This window comes from Halichoerus grypus, chromosome 15 (assembly GCF_964656455.1).
Source record: "Halichoerus grypus chromosome 15, mHalGry1.hap1.1, whole genome shotgun sequence".
In the NCBI taxonomy this organism is placed as follows: domain Eukaryota; kingdom Metazoa; phylum Chordata; class Mammalia; order Carnivora; family Phocidae; genus Halichoerus; species Halichoerus grypus.
The window spans coordinates 56,441,529-56,448,280 of NC_135726.1; the positions used below are offsets into that span (position 1 = coordinate 56,441,529).

The following is a 6,752-nucleotide window of genomic DNA, read 5'->3' on the forward strand; positions in this document are numbered from 1 at the left end:
TCTTAAAAAAGAAAAAATAAATAAAAGACCAACCATAAAAGCCTTTAGTGGTAACCCATTCAGGACCCCTCTCACTCTAGAGAGCTTTCTCTTTCTGTTCTCACCTTCACTTAATAAACTTTCACTTCACCCTTTTGTGTCCATGAGATTCATTCCTTGACTCCCTGAGACAAGAACCCTGCAACAATATGAGACTCAGAGACAGGTGATTGAAAGATAGGCGACTGAGGCTTATATGCCCTTGTGACTCGAGGAGAAGGGGCTAGGGATTGAGAATTTCAGAAAGGAGGAAGTGTATTCATGGGAAAAAGGAAAGAGCAAATGCTTGTCAAACAAATGTTTGCCACACCAGGCAGGCCGCTCTTTATACAAGGTTCATCCCTGGGGGGCGCCTGGGGGGCTCAGTCGTTTAGGCATCTGCCTACAGCTGGGGTCATGATCTCAGGGTCTTGGAATTGAGCCCCACATGGAGCCCCGCATCAGGCTCTCTGCTCAGCAGGGAGTCTACTTCTCCCTCTGCCCCTAACCCCACTCATGCTCTCTCTCCCTCTCTCAAATAAATAAATAAAGTCCAAAAAAAAAAGTTCATCTCTGGTATTAGCCCTTTTCCTGGCAAAGGTACCTCATCTAATTTATTCTCGGTACATATATCAGCCTCCAAAAAGAAGGAACTCCTTCCATTTGCAGCAACAGAATAATCCTAGAGGATGTTCTGTTAAGTTAAATAAGCCACACACAGAAAAACTGATACTGTATGAAATCACATATATGCAGAATCTAAAAAAAGGCAAAATTATAAAAGACTAGCATGTCTGTTCCCAGGGGCTGAGGATGGGGGGAATGTTCAGATGTTGGTCAAATGGTGAAATGGTTCATGATGCAGGACGCATAAGCACTGAATGTTTAATGTACAGCATGGTGACTAGTTAATAGGAGTGTATTGTACACTTCAAATGTGCTAGAAGAGGCTATCTTAAGTGTTCTCACCACACACACACACAGATCTTAACTATGGCAGGTGAAGGATGTGTTTATTCCATTGACTGCAGTAATTATTTTGTAACCAGGACCCAAGGGTGCAAGAACACCTGGCTCCAGTGGTCCCAGACCTAGTTCGGCCACCTACGGCTGACAAAATCCAAAGGCAAGAAAGACGACTTTGGCGGCCTCAGGTTTGACCTCAGACTTGCCCGCTGGGTTCCTTCCAGCTTGTCTGTTGGCTCAGCAGGAAGACCCTGAGGGCAAAGCATCCCCTGAAGGGAACTGAAGCTACCCCGTCGAGCAACCGGGACTGCCCTGAGCCAGAAAGACCCCACCCCCGATGGACTCCCAGACAAGGACAGATCTGACCTTGGCTGCCTGCCTGCAGGTACCCCCTCACTTTTGCCCCCCCAATTTTTCTTATATAAACCTGGAAATATTTCCAGCACTTTGGAGACAGTCTTTGGGACATCACCTGGCTCTCTTCCCGGTGTGGGCCTCCCTGAAAGAACTTCCTCTCTCGTCTCCCCGCCATGTGTCTTTCTGCCTTGGATTTTGTCAGCAGTGAGTGGCCAAACCTGGTCCGTTTGGGACCCCAGGAGCCACGGGCTCTTGCACCCCTCCCTGCGCCCTGGCCAACAGCAAACAGATGAGTGGTAATGATGAGGGAGCAGAAGGCTGGCTGAAGACAAAGCCTAAGCGGACACCCTGCAACCTCCCCCCACCTCTCACTCCTGGGTGGGACCTGTGTGACATTCTTCCAGGAAGTTCCCAACTATCTTAATGTTAACGCCTTGCTAGAGGGAGGAAAAAAGACCTTCTCAATATGGGAATCTCAACTTGACAAGGCAAGGCCTCAGGTATCTTGTATGTCCTCCTTAGCATATGAAACTTCTTTGGAAACCTCCCTTTTCCTTACCTCCCCCAACCCCATAGTATATAATCAGCCACCCCTCCCAAGCCTGGGGCAGCAGCTCTTTCTGCCCACGGGTCCTGTCCCTGTGCTTTAATAACCGCCATTTTACACCAAAGACGTCTCAAGAATTCTTTCTCAGTCATCGGCTCCGGACTCCACGCCACGGAACCTCACCTATATTCCAAAACCCCATCAGTAGCAAAACAAGAAAGGAATTTACTTCAGGAAGGCCACCACAGAGAAGGCGGTGGAGCAACGGCTCAAAGATGGTCTCCAAATTGCTGGATGTGCTTCCAGATCTGGATAAAGAAAACACAGGACAAAGGGTGGTGATACATACAGGTGGGTGGTAGAGGTCAGGCCGGTCACTGTATTGGTGTTACGCACATGGGGTCTTGCTGGCTCGGGGCAGGCCCTACTGTTTGACAGTGTAGTTTCCTTTCCCTTCCTGGAATGCTCTGCCTACTGGGCCTTCCGCCTGAGCTAAAAGATAAGCTAGCAAGGAGAACGGAATCCATTACAAAGTAGAGACTTAAGGTCGAAATGGAGACAGTTGAAAAGTACTACCTGGGGGCGCCTGGGTGGCTCAGTTGGTTGAGCGACTGCCTTCGGCTCAGGTCATGATCCTGGAGTCCCGGGATCGAGTCCCGCATCGGGCTCCCTGCTCGGCAGGGAGTCTGCTTCTCCCTCTGACCCTCCCCCCTCTCATGCTCTCTCTCTATCTCATTCTCTCTCAAATGAATAAATAAAATCTTTAAAAAAAAAAAAAGAAAAAAGAAAAGTACTACCTGGTCCCCTTTCCATTTCACAATATAATATGTATATTTACTCTTTAAAACCTGGGTGACTACTAGATGTTCAGAAATGGAAAACGGGGTGCTGAACGGGTTGGCTCTTGAAGCTGTCATGGAACAAGAATGCCCTGTTCCCTTTTTGGGGAGTAAGAATTCCTGTCCCTTACAAGGTCGTTCTAGCTGTGCTAAGAATTAAATTGACGTGAGACAGATTAACAAGAGAGAATAAGATTTAATAGCACACATATGGGGAATCCACAAACACATGCAAATTCCAAAGTCAGGCAGGCAAAATTAGGTATGTATGTCATCCCGGAACCAAGAAGAAGGGAGTAGGAGTGTGGGATTTCAAGATAAAGAAATGCAATTGACAAGGTAATAAGGAGAAGAGCAGGTGTTTGGTGAAGAGGTTCCGGACAGCTGCCCCCACTCCCCGCCAGAATGTGCCACTTCGGTGTATGGATTATTTTGAGCTGAAAGCAGAAATGTTTGTCCCTCACTTAACCACATAGAAGAATCTAAATTGAAGGTCTTTTCCAGAATAAAGGTTATTAACAAATTGATTTTCTCTGAGTGACTCATCTCTATTGTAGGGCAAATGCCTACCAAACATCTGCTTTTCCTATTGCCCTGCGAATTACATTCCTTTCCTCTGAAATCTCAGATCCCTACCCCCTTCTCCTCAGTTCAGAATCACATATATACCTCATTTTGCCTGTCTTTAAAATTTCCACGTCTATGTAGATTCCTTGTACAAATGCCATTAACTGTGATTTTCTCTTGTTAATCTGTCTCATGTCAATTTGATTCTTAGTCCAGCTAGGACCCTTGAAGAGGACGTGAGTTCTTGCTCCCTGACACTGGTAATTAGATGTTTGCTCTGCCACACAGAGCGATCACTCAAGTAAAATTTATCTCCTGTAATGACCCTCGTTTTGGAAAGGGCCCCCAATTTAGATTCCTCTCTATAGTTAAGGGAGGAGCAAAAGTTTCTCTTGGGCCCACAGGGTCTTGATTGCCTTCAGGTCCAAATAATCCACATGCCAAAGTGGCACGTTCTGGTGGGGCTTGTCCCGACCCCTTTCAGGCACAGAATTTAATGAGAAAGTAAGGCACCAAACATACAATCTTTGTGATGTAGTTTTGGAATGTTGGTGAGCTCAAGAGCCAATGGCCAAGAAAGAATTCTTGAAATGTCTTTGGTGCAAAAAAAGGTTATTTTATTAAAGCACAGGGACAGGACCAATGGGAAGAAAGCTGCTGCAGTGTGGTTGTGAGGAACGGCTGATTATACACTATGGAGTTGGGGGAGGTAAGGAAAAAGGAAGGTGTCCAAAAGGATTTTCATATGCTAAAGAAGACCCTCAGGATACTGGAGACCTTGCTATTGTCAGGTTAAGGTTGTTTTTCCCTCTAGCAAAGCATTAACATTAAGACGTTGGGAGTTTCCTGGAGGAATGTCACACATGTCCCACCCAGGAGTATGGTGGCAGAGAGGTGGTGGGGTCCAGCTTCTGCTTTTGTCCTTACCTTGCCTTCCGCTCCCTTATTATTTGCTCCCATATATCTGATTTGGGGTGTCAAACATTAGCACCTACCATTGAGATGTGGGAGGAGCAGTGAACCAAACCTCTGACCTGCTCTAATCTGTTCAATGACGGGAGAACCCAGGGTGGGGCCAGACCTAGAAAAGCTTCAGAAGAGAGGGTTCTGGGTGGAGCTGGAGAGGCAGAGGGCTCTAGGCTTCTTTTTTTTTTTTCCTAGACTTCTGATCTCCTTGCTAATTGGATATTCCCAGTTCTCTCTTCCTAAATTTGCCTAGCAGAAACTTTTTGTAGGATTATATTCTACCTAAGCCAATTTCCTGTTTATTTTGTAACACAAATAATGAGCAATTTAACATAAACACGTAGAGATTTCCGGGACAATACTATTAGAAACTAAAGTTGACCCTTGAAAGACATGGGTTTGAAGTGCATGGGTCTACTTGCACAGAGATTTTTTTTTTTTGGATAAATACAGTAGAGCACTGTAAATGTATTTTCCTTATGATTTTTTTTTTTTTTTAGATTTTATTTATTTGACAAGACACAGCGAGAGAGGGAACACAAGCAGGGGGAGTGGGAGAGGGAGAAGCAGGCTTCCTGCTGAACAGGGAGCCCGATGTGGGGCTCCATCCTAGGACCTTGGGATCATGACCTGAGGCGAAGGCAGATGCTTAATGACTAAGCCACCCAGGCGCCCCTATTTTTATTTTTTTAAAGATTTTATTTATTCATTTGACAGAACAAGCAGCTGGAATGGCAGGCAGAAGCAGCATGCTCCCGCTGAGCAGGTTTTCCATGAAACCTAACTCTCTCCCTGAAAATGACCCTCCTAGTCTTCATTGCTCTTCTAAGTCCACCAGTAGCATTTTAGACCTCTATACCAATAAACCCATTTTTTTGCCTGATTCTAGAGCCCTCAGTCCAAACTTCCTCCATTGTACCAAGTACCTCCATGCATTCTTTCCTGCTCCTCTATTGTCATTTATCCCCTCCCCGCCCCCAAATCCAGTAACTTTAGCCTATTGTCTTTTATGTCTATTGTCCTCAATATCCGAGCCATCATTTATCAGGAGTCCTTAGTTTCCTCATGACCCTGAACCCATTACCCCCAACCCTACACTCCCTCTTTCTCATGGGCCCTTTCGTCTACTGATGTCCACTATTCTCCCAGTTCCGATGATCCCCCTCCACCCCATTAACTCTCTATGCCCATTATGTTCCCCAGGCATCATCTGTTCTTCCCACCCTTTATCTCTGGTTGAAACACTGAACACCCCCAGGCCTCCATTCACAAGCAACTCTCCCCCTTCCACCCCTATGTTCTGTAACGCTTCCTAGGCAGTAAGGTTTGCATGCCTTTTACCCAACCTTGCCTTTAACTGCCTTTGCCAATTCCTCATCCATTATCCCCTTCCTTCCCATGATTTCCTTCACCCTCTTATTCCCTCAACACACATATCCCTCATGTTCTTAATGTCCCTGAATACACTCCACCCCCAACCTTAAAACCCATAGTGCATTTTAATCCCTCAGGGGCATTTAACCTAATGCTTTTTCATCATGTTGCATTACATGGTGTGCCTCAAGCAAATATGCTCACGTCGAAATCCTCACTACATGTAATTGTAACCGTAGGCAGTGGGATCTTTGCAGATTTAATCAAGTTAAAATGAGGTCATACTGGATTCAGGTAAACCCCAATTCAATGACTGCTGTCCTACTGAGAAGAGGGAAGTTTATTTTTTATTTTTAAAAAATATTTTGTCAGAGAGAGAGAGAGAGAGAGAGCACAACCAGGGGGAGCTGCAGGCAGAGGGAGGAGGAGGCTCCCGGCTGAGCAAGGATTCCGAAGCCGGACTTGATCCCAGGACCCCGGGATAATGATCTGAGTCGAAGGCAGACAGTGAACGGACTGAGCCCCCCGGGCATCAAGAGAAGAGGGAAATATAGACACAGAGTGGTGTGTAAAAAGGAAGGCAGGGACAGAGTGATGCATCTACAAGCCAGGGAAGGTCAGAGATAGCTGACAGTCCTCAGAAGTTAGAAGAAAGACTTAATTCTTTTTTTTTTTTTTTTTTTTTTAAGATTTATTCATTTGAGACAGAGAGAGAGCATGAGCAGGGGGAGAGGCAGGAGGAGAGGGAGAAGCAGGCTCCCTGCTGAGCAAGGAGCCTGAGGCAGGGCTGGATCGCAGGACCCTGGGATCATGACCTGAGCCGAACAAAGGCAGACGCTTAACCATCTGAGCCGCCCAGGCGCCCCGAAAGACTTAATTCTTGAGATAAAGTGTGGCCCTGCCAACAGCTTGGCTTCAGACGTCTCAACACCTCCAGAATTGTGGAACAACAATTTTTCAGGTTTTTTTAACCAGCCAGTTGTGAGATTTGTACAGCAGCCCTAAGAAACTATCATGGATCCTGTCCTCTCTTCCCTTGTGGCTCTGTTACCCCAAGCTCCCAAACTCTGTGTTCTCCATTTATTCCCTGGCCATCACTCCACATCTTTGGGCCATGA

General features: G+C 46.2%; 1 protein-coding gene across 7 annotated transcripts in view; it reads right to left on the bottom strand.

Annotated features, from left to right (window-relative positions):
* LOC118548101 (KRAB domain-containing protein 5-like) overlaps positions 1 to 2,195 on the bottom strand; it is a 55,753-nt gene extending 53,558 nt beyond the window's left edge. For all 7 annotated transcript variants that reach the window (XM_036111859.2, XM_078063433.1, XM_078063437.1 and 4 more), the window contains exon 1: positions 2,118 to 2,195. The gene's annotated coding sequence lies outside the window, so the exon portion shown is untranslated. The remainder of the gene's footprint in view (positions 1 to 2,117) is intronic.
* Positions 2,196 to 6,752: the final 4,557 nt, after the last annotated feature.